Source organism: Artemia franciscana, unplaced genomic scaffold (assembly GCF_032884065.1).
Source record: "Artemia franciscana unplaced genomic scaffold, ASM3288406v1 Scaffold_1282, whole genome shotgun sequence".
NCBI classification, from domain to species: Eukaryota; Metazoa; Arthropoda; class Branchiopoda; order Anostraca; family Artemiidae; genus Artemia; species Artemia franciscana.
In genome coordinates, this window is record NW_027062781.1 from 83813 (window position 1) to 102862 (window position 19050).

Sequence of the window (19050 nt, forward strand, 5' to 3'; positions counted from 1 at the left end):
ATTTCTATTGAAAAAACACTTTTTTAGTATTTTCACTGAAAAAGTTGAAGAACAAAAAGAAACAGCCACCTAGACTTTACTCCTCCCCTACATTTTCGAAAGTTGAAGATTCCGTTTTACTTGGTTCTACATCAGTCCCTTTGATTATGTCTCCAAAACTTCATGCCTGTATTCTAGCGAATAGTACCTCGGCAAATGTATAAAAAGTCTCGCCCTTGATGTAGTTTGTTTTTTGTAAAGCAATTAATTGGATTAAACTCCATTAAAATTCAACCACTGAAAAATTTATTTTCCAATATCTATTTGCAGCAAATTTGACATTTTTTTTTCTATTTCTTTCAACGAAGATATTAAAACAATACATTTTTAATGAAATTACCCCAAAGACGATGTTTTTAGAAATCAAAGGGGACAAAAAAAAATCTTTAATTGACACCACTGCCTCCAGCCTTATGACAGAACCTGCCTATAGCATTTCTAACCTAACATCCTATTCTACAACTTAAGGCACGTCGAAGGGGAGACAGGGACAATGTAGGGGATTATTGTAGTTTTTCCCCAGATTAAAAAAAAAAACAATCTTTTTGGTATTTCCATAGAAAAAGAAATCTAAACGAGATTAACAAAATCACCCCCTTTATATTTTGAAAAATGTAGTTTGCTCCCCCCCCTAAATTTTACCAAATTGACGCTCCTGTACTTCCTTGTTTTACGCCAGTCCCTTCGATTTTGTTTCCAAAAATTCATGCAGTATCCTAGCGCGTAACCCCTCGGCAAAATGTGCAAATGTCTTGTCCTTGATATGATTTAATTTTTTTGTTTTGCATTGAATTGCATTCAACTCCAGTAAAAATACAACCATAAACCTTATGCAATGTGGAAACATATAATAGATACATGTTTAGAATGAAACTAAATTAACCATAGCAAAAGACAATTTGTCAAGCAAAACTGCAGAGTATTCTTCGTGGTAGAACCGACATAAATAAAATTAGGGCAAAATGGACAATAAAATAAATTAAGTTGAAGCAATAAAGCATCAAATGAAGCGGCATGGTGAGCGACTTCGTCGTAAAACAATAATCGCACTTTCCAAAAGTCTTGCGGCGGGTTAGTAGAAAAGGCAAACAAATAGGTATTCTTGCAGTAGCGGTTCTGGCCTCTCTTGCACCCGGGTTTTGATTAGTCCCAGTCCCTCACATAATTTTCTAAGCTTTAACAAATTTTTTATTTATTAACAAAATTATCTTCAATTTATTTATTCAATTAATAAGTTATTTCTTGATTTATTATTCAATTGTTTATTTATTATTTATTATCTTAATTATTAATATTTTTAATTTTTAACTTATTTTATTGATGAATAATAATTTACTTATTATTTTCATTTATTAACTGCGTCCTTTATTTTATTTTAATAAAAATAAAACTACGAAAATTACCAAAAAATTACAAAAATCGACATAAAGAAAGTTAGAGCAAATTGGACAATAAAACAAATTAAGTTGAAGCGAATAAAGTATCAAATTAAGCAGTATGGTGAGCGACTTCGTCGTAAAGCAATAATGGCACTTCCCAAAAATCTTACGGAGGGGAGTAGAAAAGGGAAAAAATTAGGTATTCTTGCAGTAGCGGTTCCGACCTCTCTCGCACCCGGGTTTAGATTTTAATTAGCCCCTGTTCCTCATATAATTTTCAGGCTAATTTTTAACAAAGTTTTTATTTATTAACAAAATTATCTACAATTTATTAATTCAATTAATAAGTTATTTTTTGATTTATTGTTCAAATTGTTTATTTATTATCTATTATCTTAATTATTAATATTTTTACTTTTTAACTTATCTTATTAATCAATTCTAATTTACTTATTATTTTCATTTATTAACTGCGTCTTCTATTTTATCTTGATAAAAATAAAATTACAAAATGACTTTAACAGTTAGATTTTTTATTTGGAAATTTGCCTAAAATTTCTACGCCCAGGGCAATTGCCCTCTCTGTCCCCCCTAAACCACTTCTGTATTCTTGTCAGAGAGGTGGCATATTTATTTATATATGACGTTTGTATACGATATTTGGATTTTTATATGACAACTTGCTTACCCTCTGTGCGTTTCTGCAATCTCGAGACAAAGAGAGTTCAAGGAAAATTACCCCCATGAAACTCCCCCAAGGATAATTATCAATAAAGAGAGGTAAACCTCAATGAAAAGAGAACAAACGAGACTGTGGACAGTAGAGAGAAAAGATGAAAGGCTAAAACAACGCGGATATTTTGCCTGTATACAAACTAGGCGTTCTCAGCACAGGAGAGACAAAGATAAAAAAAACACTAAACTAAAAACAAATAAAACCACCACCAATATTAATAAACACAAATGTCGCAACTGGTCCAAGTATGGAAAAGAAGCTATTGAAGTTAATTCATTAAAAACATCAAAGCAGCTGATTTTCTTGCTTAAGAACTTTCGAGGAAAATTATTGCCCACACGCCCCCTTGCGTATTAAGAACGATTCTATTTTTAAATTAAGATTGTGTAAGAATCCCCCAAGGACCATCCCCCCGGAAAATTCCCTCCCTCATAATTGCTATTCATCGTGAGAATCAGTCCATAAATCGAAAACCACGATAATGCACTGAACCGATAAAAGCGAACATCGATTTTTTCAAACGTTATGCTTTCTACAATAATCCAAGACTGAATCAAGTTGTCATTCATCTTGCATTTACATAATTAACATATTTTGAGTATATACCGCTTCCAAAGAGTCGGAAAAGGATATGCAAATCAAATTCATTTTCGATCCAAATCCCCGCGGATCCCCCCCCCCTCGAAAAATATCCACTGAAAATTGTTTTCCATGTGTGTAATAACGACAAGATTTTTAAATTTAAAAGTAGTTGTGGACTTATGTTGCGAATAAAAATAATGAAACTGTAAAAAGTCGAAGTTTAGCATAACGACAGAGGGTTGAGGGAAAGGCAGCCACGCTCATACCCACAAATAATTTCTATTCGTTTCAAGTTTTGATTTTACTTTGATTTTGTTTATTTAATGTTCTGACCGTTTTCCAAATTATGCCAGTTGCTTTCTTCCCGGACCCCCCCCCCCCCCCGTAAATTTTCTCTGCACCGAAAATTCTCCCCACGGAAAATCTTCCAAGAAAATTCTCCTCATCCGGAAAAAATGCTCGTATATCTCCCAATAACAAATAATCTTTGTGACCAATGGGTAAACTACGTGATTTACAGTCCATTCCCTATGGACTATGAGGCATATACTCCCCAAAGGCAAAATTTTTGATCCTTTCAACTATACTGAAGCAAGTGGCTACCTTAAAATTTTCATCAGATATTTTTTGGACAAAAGCGGGCGAGGGAGGGGGACTCGTTGCCCCCCAGTCTTTTCGGTCACTCAAAAAAGGCACTCGATCTTTTTATTTCTGTCTGAATGAGCCCTCTCTTGATCTTCTAGGACTATTGGCTTGATACAGTCATCCCTGAGAAAATAAACATGCATCCATGATCTTTCTTCATACAGAAATCACAAAATTCCACATTTTTGTTGATAGAAGCTTGAAACCTCAGTGAGAGAATTTTCTGACATGCTGAATCTAATGGTGGGACTTTCATTGATATCGCTTGAACGTTTGGGGACGTTTTGCTCCTTTTTCAAAAATCATGCAAATTTTCTCAGCTTCGTAGCTTTACATAGGTAACATTAAACTTAATAAATTTATAGCTTTGGAATCTGCATTAAAAGCATATTCTTTTGAAGTATCTATTGTTATCAAAATTCCGTTTTTAGAGATTTCGGTTACTATTGAGCCGGCTCACTCCTTACATGCAGTTCGTTACAACGAAATGTTTGATCAAACTTCTCAAATAATGACCGAAAACCGCCTGCTAAGGTGTTATCAAAGGGAATGTCAATGGGGCATTATATGGCCACTTACACTTGGATTCTCCTGATTTATATTCTCTTGCTGATCGTCCTTTTGAGAATTAAATGAAAAAACAAACAAGTTTTTTCAACTGAAAGTAAGGAGCGACATTAAACATTAAAACGAACAGAAATTATTCGTATATGAAAGGGTTTGTTCCCTCCTCAATGCATCGCTCTTTACGCTAAAGTTTGACTCTTTCTCACATTTTTTGAAACAAAAAGTGGGAGAGGGCCTAGGTACCCTCCAATTTTTTTGGTAAGTTAAAAAGTACCCTAGAAACTTTTAGTTTCCGTTAGAACGAACTCTGTCAGGACATTTTAGGGCCACTGGGTCGACACGATCGCCCCAGGAAAAAAAAGCAAATAAATTAGCAATAAATTAACAGAACACGCATCAGTGATCTGTCTTCTGGCAAAAAATACAAAATTCCGTAATTTTGTAGATAGGAGCTTGAAACTTCTATAGTAAGGTTCTCTGATACGCTGAATATGATGGTATGATTTCCAGTAAGATTCTATGACATTTAGAGGGTGTTTCGCCCTATTTTCTAAAATACGGCAAATTTTGTCAGGGTCGTTACTTTTGATTGTTAAGATAAACTTGATGAAATTTATATATTAAAATCAGCATAAAAATATGATTCTTTTGATGTGAATATTGGTATCAAAATTCCACTTTTTAGAGTTTCGGTTAGGCTACTATTGAGCCTGGTCGCTCCTTACTCAGTTCGTTAACTTTTTGAAATACTAGCGAACGGTTTTTGGTAATTATCTGAAAAGTTTCCGAGTGTCAGACACGAACAGAGATATGAACAGAATATATCTCTGCGTAACAGCGGAGATATGGTTTGGGTCTTTTCATGGGGAGGGATAAGCAGGCCCCTTCTTCTCCACTGTGCCGCTATGATATAGGGCAAGGATATATTTTACATGTGTTTTTATTTGCCATTTTGTCGGAAAAAGACAGAGAAATACAGACACAATTCGTCTACACCGTTAAGCTGGCTTAAATCTTATAGACAGGTACATATGAGTTGTAATACTTCATGGCAAAATGTCCTCGAGAACAAGGAATCGAAAGATCCACCCTATTGTTCATTTTGTTCCGGTTCCTGCATAATCAACGCATTGGTGCGTGGTTAGAGATTTTGTTCTTGCCAAGTCACATATCATTCGGGTACTTGATATGTTATCAAACAGTTTGTGGTAACGAACTAGTAAGGAGCGACCCGGCTCAATAGTAACTGAAACTCTAAAAAATGGAATTTTGATACCAATAGTTACATCAAAAGAATTGCATTTAACTGCTGATTTTGAATATATAAGTTTCATCAAGATCAGTTATTTCCATCAAAAGTTAGGAGCCTGAGAAAATTTGCCTTATTTTAGAAAATAGGAGTAAACTATTTATTAAGATCATACAATCTTAACAAAATCACACCATCAGATTCAGCGTATCAGAGAACCTCATTGTAGAAGTTGCAAGCTCCTATCTACAAAAATGTGGAGTTTCGCTCCTTACTTTCAGTTGAAAAAACTTGTTTATTTATTAAATTTCTGAACGTTTTTGAATCAATGCATGTTTTGACTTTGGCTCTCCGCAAAGGAATGATTAAAACGAAATTTGCATACCAATTTTTTATTTTTTTTGCTAAAGGGCTTTCTCATATTTTTGATCGAATGATTTTGAGGAAAAAAGAGCGGGGGAGGAAGCCTAGTTGCCCTTCAATTTTTTGGTCAATTAAAAAGGCAACTAGAACTTTTAATTTTTTACTAATCTTTTTATTAGTAAAAGATATACGTAACTTACAAATGAGCTTACGTAAAGAACTTTTTATTCTCATGTTTTTATTACATATATGAGAGGGTTCGCCCCCTCGTCAGTACCTCTCTCTTTACACTAAATCTTAAATGTTGTCCCAATTCATTAAGAATGACCCCTGAATCACAAAGCCGTGGAATAAATGGTTGACATTGCTAAAAATACTTTATCGTAAAGAGCAAGGTATTAGGAGGAGGTGAGCCCGTCATATGGGTAATAATTTCTGTTCTTTTTAAGTTTTAATGCTGCTCCTTACTTCCAGCGGAAAAAAACTTTTTCATATTTATTTTTTCATATTTTTTGTTTAAATTATGCTAGTAAATCCTGCGCTCCCTTCATGGAAATTTTCTTCCCCCATGACAAATTCCTCGATAGAAAGCTCCCCCATCATATTGCACTCTTCTCAACCCCTCCCCCCAACCAAAAAATCCTCCTGAAAACGCCTGTACACTTCCCAATAACTATTACTATATGTAAGCACTGGTCAAAGTTTGTAGCTTGTAGCCCCTCCCAAGGGGACTATGGGGGAGTAAGTTGTCCTCAAAGACTTAGATATAAGGTTTTCGACTACGCTGAATAAAATGGCTATCTCAGAATTTTGATCCGTTGACTTTGGGAGAATAATTAGCGTGGGAGGGGGCCTAGTTGCCCTCCAATTTTTTGTCACTTAAAAATGGCACTATAAATTTTCATTTCCGTTAGAATGAGCCCTCTTGCAACATTCTAGGACAACTGGGTCGATACGATAACCCCTGAAAAAAAAATAAAATAAATAAATAAACACGCATCCGTGATCTGCCTTGGCATCATTATATTTGTTATGTTATTATATTTGTTATGCATATTTGTTATGCTAGTCCAGGAATTTATGTTTTTTTCTGCGGATGTAGTTTTAATAGTATGTCATTAAAGTTGCCCATGAACTGCTGTTGATTGAAAATGTTTTCGCATCATATGATTTTTTGGCCCGTATTTACTTGATCGAACATTGAATTTCTTATTGCTTTCGAACCTTGTTAAAAAAAAACCACGAGGATTTATTTTTATATACCCAAGTCAACCTTAGTTATTTTCATAGTTCTGGCCTCTCCTCATATCAAGATAATCTTTCACCTTTTACTGAAGATTACCGTGGGGAGGGGCACTTGATGAGTCTTAATAAATATTTTAATGCCGAAAGGCAATATCCGATAGGGTTGCTAGCGGTACAGGAGTCGCTGTGAACCAATTATTTTTCGAGTTTGCATAACTATATATTATGTTAAAACCAAAACCTTATTGTAATGTTCTTGTTTGCATTAACCTAACGTCCCTATCATTAAACATTGGCTAAGCTTCGCATAGAGTGATGGGAGATGTCCACCTCTCTTTGCTGCAAGCTTTTCAAAAATTTGTTCGTTTTTATTGTGACAATTTTATTGTGACCCTTTTTTTTTTTTTAAAGGGGACTATGGGGGAGTAAGTTGTCCCCAAAGACATAGTTATAAGGTTTTCAACCACGTTGAATAAAATGGCTATCTCAGAATTTTGATCCGTTGACTTTGGGAGAATAATTAGCGTGGGAGGGGGCCTAGTTGCCCTCCAATTTTTTTTCACTTAAAAACGGCACTAGAACTTTTCATTTCCGTTAGAATGAGCCCTCTCGTAACATTCTAGGACAACTGGGTCGATACGATAACCCCTGAAAAAAAAAATAAACACGCATCCGTGATCTGCCTTCCGGCAATAAGTACAAAATTCCGCATTATTGTATATAGGAGCTTGAAACTTCTACAGTAGGATTCTCTGATACGCTGAATCTGATGGTGTAATTTTCGTTAAGATTCTATGACTTTTAGGGGGTGTTTCACCCTATTTTCTAAAATAACGCAAATTTTCTCCGGCTCGTAACTTTTGATGGGTAAGACTAAACTTGATTAAACTTATATATTTAAAATCAGCATTAAAATGTAATTCTTTTGATGTAGCTATTGATTCAAGATTCCATTTTTTAGAGTTTTGGCTACTATTGAGCTGGGTCGCTCCTTACTACAGTTCGTTACCACGAATTGTTTGAAAATTGTAAATTACAATATATTTTAATTTTGTAATTAGAGTAAAGCTGTCCGGTTAAAGTTTTAGAAGCTTAATAGCGGAAATTCGAGCAGAAAAATTACTATATGACAATAAGTGGTAAAAAGGGAGGGGGGTAGTGTATAAAATACAAAGAGTAGAATTAGTAGGGTTCTTTTCCTGAAACCCTTCTAAATAGATATTTTATAAGTAGTTATCTTGGTCGATTTTTTTCATCGTTTTAAAAAAAAAATTTCGTCATGGTGAAAAAAAGTTCTGTAAAAGAGATGTATTTACTACCATACCCTGAAATCTGAAGCTTTTCCTCAAAAGTGATAGTCTAGATGAATTTTTAACGAGTAAAATTTTTTTTTATCTTTCAAACCCTTTTTATTGCAAATTTAAGGTCGTGTTTGTTATGCTAGTCCAGGAATTTATGTTATTTTCTGCGGATGTAGTTTTAGTAGTATGTCATTGAAGTTGCCCATGAACTGCTGTTCATTGAAAATGTTTTCGCATCATATGATTTTTTGGCCCGTATTTACTTGATCGAACATTGAATTTCTTATTGCTTTCGGACCTTGTTAAAAAAAACCACGAGGATTTATTTTTATATACCCAAGTCAACCTTAGTTATTTTCATAGTTCTGGGCTCTCCTCATGTCAAGATAATCTTTCACCTTTTACTGAAGATTACCGTGGGGAGGGGCACTGATGAGTCTTAACAAATATTTGAATGCCGACAGGCAATATCCGATAGGGTTGCTAGCGGTACAGGAGTCGCTGTGAATCAATTATTTTTCGAGTTTGCATAACTATATATTATGTTAAAGCCAAGACCTTATTGTAATATTCTTATTTGCATTAATCTAACGTCCCTATCATTAAACATTGGCCAAGCTTCGCATAGAGCGATGGGAGATGTCCACCACTCTTTGCTGCAAGCTTTTCAAAAATTGGTTTGATTTTAGTGACAAATTATAAATACTTAGATTTCTCTCATTAGTATATACGAAATCGCCAAAACTAATTACTATTTACTTATCAACATACAGTAGCTGTTTTGTAAGTGATGCCAGTCGGAAAAACTCTTATAATTATTTTTTGTTTTTGATAAAATATTAATTATAAGCTTAAAATTGGTCTCAAATCGTAGTTTAATGAAAATTAAACTAAATATAATTTTAGTTTTAAAATTGGTTCCTCCGCGAGGGACTAGAGACTCACCAGAATCGAATTACAGTATAGACAATCAGTTATTCTACTTGCTGACGCGTAAATATTGCTAATGAATGCAATTTGACTAGTGCTAGTAGCAGGATAGCTAAGTAAAAACAGTCTTGATTGATGGATGTGTATCTGTTAATTACGAACGCAAAGTTGGTTAAACTGTGGGTTAATAATGAAACTAGATTATAAAAACCGAAAAGAAAAAACGCACCACATTTCAATTAATCTTTCATATATATGAAGTCCCGTCAGTGATTTTTGTTTAGGATGGGGGGAGGGGTTGGGGGAAGGTACAGTACACGTCTTCAAAACATATCAAATTTTGTCAATCTGCATTTTTTACGGCTCAGGAACAAATTTTAGAGGAGGGCGAGGGTGGAAACCATGGAGCCTCCCTCCTCTGGATACAGGCTTGAAGGGTTTAAGTATCATAGAAAGCAAAATGATGATTATACACAATTATAGTCTAAAACTCCTCAAGGATTGGCGACTATTGAGGTTTTTACAGCTGAAAAAGTGCGACATGCTCACCTAGAGGTGTAAAAGTGATGGCTAGCCGTGTAGAGATGGTTGGTCCGCTGGGTTGGGGAATCCTTTGTCTGAGAGGTAAGGGTTCGATTCACGACCAGGCTGGTTATTTGGTTTGGGACAGGGTCAGTGGCGTGACTCTCTAAGCTCAGCCAAAGTCGGCGCAGCTCTGAATGGGTACCTGGAGAAATCTGGGAAAGATAATAAGAAAAGGTGTGTAAAAGCACAGGTTGGCTCGCCCCCAACCCCCTATTACACTTCCTGGCTGAAGGGACACAAAAGAGAGTTCAGCACCGCCAGTTTAGATTTTGAGGGTCTAGTGCCGTCATACTTACCTACTTTAGAGATGTATAAAGCTTTATTTACATAATAGAAAGTGCCATATCAAGTGCCCTGGCACTGCCCAGTATTTACAGAAAAAACTACCAAATACCAAGGATTAAGTACACACTGGAACCTAATGTATAGGATCCTTTTATAGGAGCAATCTTTCATATCAAAGGTGGATTAAGTATATATTGCAGCCTCTTGTATAGGACACTTTTTTGGGAACAATCCACGTATCAAAGATAGATTAACATTGTGATGTCAAATCGTAACGTTTTGCTTTATAGTTTACACCATTCTGCAATCCAAATCAGATGCCATTCACCAATATCCAACTGAGCTTTCACAGTTAACTCGAGGAAAACGTTACGTGAGGTTGCATTATCAATTTGGTTAGATAATACTGCTATAGATGAATAAATAAATCCAACAGCATACATTGCTACAAATTGGAGTTTTGCTACCCCCCACTACCGTATACCTTCTAAAGTTTAATGCGGCATTTGCATTTTATCAAATACTGTACATATTTTGAGTAGTGCGCTTTAAAATTATTAAGGTGACTGCACATGACTAATAAAAATAAGTTGAATATTAACTTACAATTATAATAATTCCTCGAATGTCAAGAATTCAAGACTTTATTTCACACACTTTTTTTATTTTCAATGTCATAATAAAAAAAAGATATTTACATAAACTTGGCTCTAGTTAAAGCATAAAGGCTGTCGTGAAAGCTACAGGCAACGCTAGAACATTTTCTCAGTAGCAGCAAAAAATGAATAAGAATTACGTGAAGGCTTGCAAAAGCTAGCAGAATTAATTCCAGCCTGTCTGTATTGCACTACCCGGTTTGATAGTCTATTGGCATAACCAAAAGCATTGTTATGTCATTACCTGGCAAATGTTTCCCCACCTGAAAATAGAACACAAATTTTTATTCGGTGGGAATTATTCCGCAAGGTCGATAGCAAAACAGAACTAGCAATACTGCTGATTCGTTAAATTGATTATTCTTAAAGAATTGGGACAAAACTTAAGATTTAGTGTAAAGAGCGAGGTATTAACGAGGGGACAAACCCCCTCATATACATAATAAAAATATAAGAATATAAAAGTTTGTTACGTAAGTTAATTCTTAAGTTACGTATATTTTTTACTAATAAAAACGTTCGTTAAAAATTAAAAGTTCTAGTTGCCTTTTTAAGTAACCGAAAAATTGGAGGGCAACAGGACTCCTTCCCCACCCCTTATTTCTCAAAATCGTCTGATCAAAACTAAGAGAAAGCCATTTAGCCAAAAATTCTGACATTTTGTTCCAATTGTGCAGATTAATTCCTTGTAGAACAATTTAGTTGGGAAATTTTTACCAAATTTTTCAATTTACTGGCAACACTGCCTAATCGTTTTTTAGTCAACATTTAAATAGTTGTGATAAAAATATAAAATTTAAATTTGAATTTGAAGAAAATAGCAAGCTACCATTTCTTGACTTTTATTTTAGTTAAAAGAGGTTTCTATTTGCTTTTCTCAATGTATAGAAAGCCTTCGTTAAGAAGTAATGATGCCAAGGCTATTTTAAAAAAAAAGAAGGAATTCTTAAGCGAAAACTTTTATTGTAAGTGTTATATTGTTTATTATTTTCTTTGCTGAAGACGGCCCTTAGATATAGGGACGAAATATTCAAATAGGTTTGTTGGTTCACTGTCTTGGGAAAAAAAAAGTCCTCATTATTCTCTCTTTTGTAGTTGTATTATAGAAAGCCTAAGCACAGCGATAGGTATCTGAATTTTTACGTGTGCCGCCCAGTCTCGACGGAAAGAGGAGTTGTCAGGGCTTCCAGCATTGATAATTCTGAATTTATTTATTCAGAATTATTGTATTTAACAGAATACTGAATACTTCCCAATCACAAATAGCTCGCCTAAACAATGTGAAAATTTCAAAACTTACAGGCCTCTTCTCACGGACATTGGGGAGTCATTTTACACCTAAAAAAATAATTATTCTATCTGTCAACTATCTGAACAAAATGGCTATTTCAAAATTTTTATTTTGAGCTGTCCCAGTTGCCCTCCAATATTTTTTGTCACTTAAAAAGGGCATACGAACTTTAATATCCGCTCAAAAGCAGCCTCCTTGTTTCTTCTAAGACTATTATTTCGATACAATCACCCCTGGAAAAAAACCCAAAAAAACAGTCAAACAAACACGTATCCGTGATCTGCCTCCTGGCAAAATAGCAAAATTCCGCAATTTTGAAAATAGGAGCTTGAAACTTCTACAGTAGGGGTTTTCTAGTACGCAGATCTAATGGTGGGATTTTCATTAAGACTTCTTTAATTTTAAGGAATGCTTCCCCCTATTTCAAAAATCAGCCAAATTTTGTCATGTTCGTAACTTTTGATGAGTTTTGATACATTTGGAATCGGCAATCGGTGAAATATTTTGATATTAAAATTGCTTGTTTTTTTCACCGTCGATATTTCTCAATTTGTTATTCTTTGACCTCACCTATGGTAGAAATAGGCTTCTAAACGATATCGTTTTCGGTTGTGATGTCACTTTAGGTCTCCCAAGACTTTAATTAATAGCGAACGACCTTTTAATCAATCTAAAACTGGAAGAATCATGATTTTCATTTGTCATTCCCCACTGCCTTTGCTTAGGGTTCATAGAGGACACTAAGTGAGTGGATTTTCCATTCTTATGTCATTTTCCGTTTCATTGGAATTAAGTTAATAGTAAAGGTCTTAAAAATTCATAAAATGTTGAGGAAATTTAAATTTAAGATCCTCCTTTCCTTTTTTTCCACTGAAGAAACAAATATTTCGTCAATGCCAAATTTTGTGGAGATGTTATTAAGAGAATTTTTAAACATTTCAAGGCAACATATTTTTGTCACTAAAATACTGAAGCTTTGCCTATTTTTTTTTTCTTAGTTAATCAATGAAGCTAGTTCGACAAGTTTATTCATTTTGGGTGACACTAGCACCGATTGGAAGGCTGAAATATTTGATAATTTTTGTTTCATTGTTTTAAAGTTTTATTGTTTTAAAAAGTAGAGTTGTGACAAACTTTAACGTAAAGATTAATGCGTTTAAGAGGGACCAGCCGTTTCATATGCAGAATAATTTCTGTTTGTTTCAAGTTTTAATGTCGCCACCTACTTTCAGTTAAAAACCCTTTTTTTTCAAACCGTTCGTGGTAACGAACTATAGTAGGGAGCGAAAACTCTAAAAAACGGAATTTCTTTAGCATTAGCTATAACAAAAGAATTGTATTTTAATGCGGATTTTAAATATATAAGTTTAATCAAGTTTAATCTTAACCATCAAAAGTTATGAGCCTGAGAAAATTTGCCTTATTTTAGAAAATAGGGAGAAACACCCCCTAAAAGTCATAGAATCTTAACGAAAATCACTCCATCAGATTCAGCGTATCAAAAAACCATACTGTAGAAGTTTCAAGCTCTTATCTACAAAAATGTGGAATTTTGTATTTGTTGCTAGAAGGCAGATCATGGATGCGTGTTTATTTGTTTGTTTTTTTTTTTCCCCAGGGGTGATCGTATCTACCCAGTGGTCCTAGAATATTGCAAGAGGCCTCATTCTAACGGAAATAAAAAGTTATAGTGCCCTATTTAAGTGACCAAAAAAATTGGAGGGCACCTAGGCCTCCTCCCACGCTAATCATTTTCCCAAAGTCATCGGATCAAAATTCTGAGATAGCCATTTTATTCAGCATAGTCGAAAAACCTTATAACTATATCTTTGAGGACGACTTACTTCCCCACAGTCCCCGTGGGAGGGGCTACAAGTTACAAACTTTGACCTGTGCTTACATATACTAATGGTTATTGGGAAGTGCACAGACGTTTTCAGAGGGATTTTTTTTGTTTGGTGGGGGGGGGATGTTGAGAAGAGGGAGATATGTTGGGGGAAATTTCCATAGAGTAATTTGTCATGGGGGAAGAAAATTTCCATGAAGGGAGCGCAGGATTTTCTAGCATTATTAAAAAAAAAACAATAAAAAAATAAATATAAAAAGTTTTTTCATCTGAAGGTAAGGAGCAGCATTAAAACGAACAAAATTACTACGCATAGGAGGGGATTCGTCCCCTCCTCAATACCTCACTCTTTACACTAAAGTATTTTCAGTAATTTCAACTATTTATTCTACGGCCTTTGTGATTCAGGGGTCATTCTTAAGGAATTGGGACAAACCTTAAGCTTTGTTGTATAGAGCGAGGTACTGCTGAGGGGGTGAGTTCCCTCATTTACGTAATAAAAGCATACGAATACAAAAGTTCGTTACGTAAGCTAATTTGTAAGTTGTGTATATCTTCTACTAATAAAAACGTTTGTAAAAAATTAAATGTTCTAGTTGCCTTTTTAAGTAACCAAAAAACTGGGGGGGGGACTAGGCCTCCTCCACTGCTCCTTTTTTCCCAAAATCATTCGTAAAGAGTGAGGTATTAATGAGGGTACAAACCCCCTCGTATACATAATACAAATATTTTTTTATATTTTTTACTAATAAAAACGTTCGTTAAAAATAAAAGGTTCTAGTTGCCTTTTTAAGTAACCGAAAAATTAGAGGGCAACTAGGCCTCCTTCCCCACCCTGTATTTCTCAAAATAGTCTGATCAAAGCTATGAGAAAGCCATTTAGCCAAAAAAATAAATATGAAAATTTTGTTTTAATCATTCATCTACGGAGAGCCAAAATCAAAACATGCATTAATTCAAAAACGTTCAGAAATTAAATAAAAAAAACAAAATTTTTTAACTGAAAGTAAGGAGCGACATTACAACTTAAAACGAACAGAAATTACTTCGCATATGAAAGGGGCCGGTCCCTCCTCAACGCCCCGCTCTTTACGCTAAAGTTTTTTACTGTTTTAAAAAGTAGAGTTGAGAGAAAGTGTCAAACTTTAGCGTAAAGAGCGGGGCGTTGAGGAGGGACCAGCCCCTTTCATATACGAAGTAATTTCTGTTCGTTTTAAGTTTTAATGTCGCTCCTTACTTTCAGTTAAAAAACTTGTTTTTTTTTTTTATTTAATTATCTAATAGGCCAAAGAAGCTGATGTAGTTGCTTCAATGAGTAAAATAAAGAAAAATAAAATAAACAGGAATCTATTGATTATGTTGGGAAATAGTCTTGTTGTTTCCTGCTATTCCTGCAATTCTCTTAGGTTTTGTATTTAATAAAGTCACCTGGCGATTTTTTAAAACCTTACGACCCCTGTAAACTGCTGGTTTATTTTCAATAAGAATGTTATACATCGAGACAATGTTCAGATATCCTGTATCTTTATTTATTGATATATTATTCACATTTTTTTTGCTTCAATAGCTTTACTAGCTTACTGTTTAAATCCTCTATCTTTAGAAATGGCCTTTGCTTTGTTGAATTTCACATAATGATACAGATGATAGAAAATGTGTTTAGCCAAAGCTGAAACAAAAGTTTTCGGAGGCATACTCAATTTTATTGCTTTATCTATTGCGCGACAAAGCTCAAAAAAAAGTTCAACAAATTGTTGATGAGTTAGGCCAATTGAAAACTTCCCACACGAGTAAGGATTGCTATTTAAGGATCCGAATTTAAGATACTGCTTTATAGTATTATTGACTGAAAAATGTATCGATGCTATATTTGCGCAAAATCCGTTTGCGTTTTCCCCCATACGCGGTATATATGGTAAAAAGACATAACTGTTAGACGAAATCAGTTCCAAAGATTGGGCAACGGCATTTATTTTGTTATTATCTTTAATATTATTTATTAAATATTTATTAATATTATTTGTTATTATCTTGAATATTATATTATTTACAATAATTTTGAATCAATAAATTCCTGGCACCAAAAACTGAAAGCCCTGTCAACTAATGGCCGTAGAATTCCTCTCTTCACCGAAACTGGGTGGCACGAATGAAAAATCAGACACATATGGCTGTGCATAGGCTTTCTATTCATTGAAAAAAGCAAATGGAAATATATTTTAATTAAGATAAATGTCAAGAAAAGGTAGCTTGTTATTTTCTTCAAATTCATCTTTAAATTTTATATTTTTATAAAGACTATTTAAATGTTGAAGAAGAAACTATTTGGCAGTGTTGCCAGTGGTTTGAAGTAATTTGTAACAATTTTCCAACTAAAATTATTCAACAAGAAAATAATTTGTACCATTGGAACAGAAGGTCAGAAATTTGACTTTCTATTTGACAAGTCTTTGTAGTCTTAACATCTAATTTGCTAAAAAAAAAAAAAGAGAAGAAAAAGAAGAATGGAGCTTTTTGAGAAGAACGAAAATTATTGGATGAAACAAACAAAAAAATTCTGGATAAGACAACTATTTCCCTTCTTCAAAAATGTTCAAAAAAACTTGAAATCAAATTCGTATTCTCTGAGTGATACGTGAACGAAACTGGTCAATCAAAAATAAAAAGACAAAACTAAGCAACGTAAACATCAAAATGAAACAAAGACCCAATTTGGAGGACGTAAAAAGTTAACAATGTGGAGAAAATAACAGCTAAAATCAAAAATAAAAAAGCTAAAAACAATAAAACCTATAATTTGAAATTTTTTTCACCCAATAAATCGAAATCTAACGAACGAAAATAAATTCTCAATAAGAAGCTAGACAAGTGACAAAGATTCTTTCAAATGAAATATAATGACAAAACAGAGAAATGCGTCGAATTTGTTTAATTTTTAATAGATTTGAAATCTTGAAGTACATTTAAAATTTGAGGGGTCAAGATTTCTTATCGTTTACATTCATTGCAAATTCCCAGAGATCTGCCTCTGTCCTCCATGAAAAAACCCTCCCCGACTAATATTCTTCCATCAAAATTTCTTGCAGTGTGAAATCACGCGTCTCTCAGAAATTCTCCGGAAGAATTCTATTATGGCTAAAAATTGTTTTTATTTAAAGATTTGTTTTTAACTTGCTTTCTAATCGGTTTTCAAGTTATACCAGAAATCTCTCCGTTGCAATATAGAATACTTCGGAAGATGGCATCCCGAGGAACCGATAATTTTCACCGCGAAAAATTTTCCCGTTAGGTTGAAGATACAGTAAATTCATTATTCAAATGAACAAAACACTGAATTTCCTGTAGGTCTCCCGGATACATTATTAGGCAAATATTCCGTTCTCCATAGTTAAATAACTTCAATTTCCACATAGCCGACAGAGTCAGTTACAAGCTTCTTTCTTCTGAGGAGTCAGTTTCTTGAATTACCACTTCCGTGGAGGCAAAAATTAAAGCAGGAAAAATTAAAAGACAAAATCAAGGACAGCATGCCCAATAAGAAGAAGCTGTGGCCAATTTTCCACATTGAAATATCTTAGAAAGGGAAAAGGCAATCTGTGAAAACCTAGTCAGTTGCTTTGCTATTTTTTTTACAAGTAATAAATATTTCTGAAGTTGATTTGTAATTATTTTGGATTAAAGTTCCGTTTGAATAATCAAATGAGTGGGAAAAGGCAGAAACATTGCCTTTGAGTCATAAGATAAACCTTTGCTATTCCCTAGAAAATCTTGTTGAAAAATTGTCATAAAAAAGTGAAAAAAGATCGCTGTCATGTGCTTTCATCAAGTACTTAACTTAATTGCAGAAAGAACGAGCAAAAAAAGGATCAGTTTTTAGTTTCACCTTTTGACCTAGTGAACTTCTTATGATACAACCGAAATTCTATCAACAGGCGTCACTGGCTAGGACTTTCAAACTGACGTTTCATTTGTTTTCTATCTAGCATGAACTCAGCTCAACAGAAACAATTTTATCAATTGCCATTTTCTCAAAATTTTGTTCTATTGCATATCTGACTTTTTTAATATTGCATGGTGAGTGACCAAGAGTTAAAGAGTGGAAACGCAACCAGCGAAGACCTAATTAGTTACCTTCCTGTTTCATAGTTATTTTTTTTTTTACCAAGTAGTCGAAATTTCTCAAGTTGATTTGTAATCATTTTGGATTAAAGTTCAGTTTAAACATTCAAAGAGTGAAAAGTTCAAAATCCTCCGTTTGAGTCCTGAGATAAATAGTAGGTACTCCCAAGAAAATTTTGGAAAAATTACAACGTAAAAGTGGAAAAAGAGCCCAAACACAGTTATGTACGTTAGTCGTAGCTACCTTGCAGCAGAAAGGACAGGCAAAAAAGTTTAAGTTTTTCATTCGACCTTTTTACCTGTTAGAGTGAATTTTCTCTAACAGGACCAAAATTTTACCAGCAGGCTTCACAGACTAGCAACTTCAAACAGAAGTTTCATTTGTTTTGTTTTTTTTTTATCTAGGGTAAACTCAGCTCCACAAAAACGATTTTATCAATTGCAGTTTTTTCAAAATTTTGTTTTATTGCAAATATGGCCTTTTTAATATAACATGGCAAGTTGCCAAGAGTGAGTAGGTGAAAAATGAGGAGAGGCAAATATTTTCTCAATTTTTATTTGAATAAGAACTCGAAAAAATCAAGGGAAATTTATTTTCGATTTTATACTGTAAAAAACACTGAAAAGAGTATTTTCTAAGTAATGAACATATTTTCAAAATTTCAAGTGACGATTATCACTTATATATATAATTAATATATTTAAGAACTTATTATATGTATAAGTTCTACGTTCTAGATCTATCAATAAATTTAGGTCGATAGAATTGTTCATTTTGGGTGACACTGGTAGCGATTGGGAGGACAAAATACTTAATGATTTATCTAGTTTCCTATAAAATTTTTTTTAGCTGCAAACCTATTATGTCATGAGACAGGCCTGAAACTGGGAAATATCAGATTATTGTTCTCGTTTTGTGTAGAACTATATAATCAATTTTTATTCTTTAGTCATGCAACATAAGAAACTTTAAATATCCAAAATTTCATTTTTTTTTTTTGTCAAAACAATAACAACAAAATGAATACAGGGCCTGAAAAAAAAATTGAATAACGTAATATGCTAATTGAGGGATTGAATACTTCTAGCTGAAATTAGTTAGTTTTTTGGGTTAATTCTCTTTTGAAAAGCAAATGGGGCTCGATAGAAAATAATATTTTATGCTTAAACCTAGAGTATATTAAATAAAAAAAAAACAAGTTTTTTCAACTGAAAGTATGGAGCGACACTAA

The 19050-nt window shown here is 33.8% G+C and overlaps 2 non-coding genes across 2 annotated transcripts; both read left to right on the forward strand.

Moving 5' to 3' along the window:
* The first annotated feature begins 6847 nt into the window (after positions 1 to 6847).
* On the forward strand, positions 6848 to 6964 carry LOC136042432 (U5 spliceosomal RNA). The gene has a single exon (XR_010621302.1). It is a non-coding gene; the product is annotated as a U5 spliceosomal RNA (small nuclear RNA).
* A 1502-nt stretch (positions 6965 to 8466) lies between these two features.
* On the forward strand, positions 8467 to 8582 carry LOC136042433 (U5 spliceosomal RNA). The gene has a single exon (XR_010621303.1). It is a non-coding gene; the product is annotated as a U5 spliceosomal RNA (small nuclear RNA).
* The last annotated feature ends 10468 nt before the right edge of the window (positions 8583 to 19050 follow it).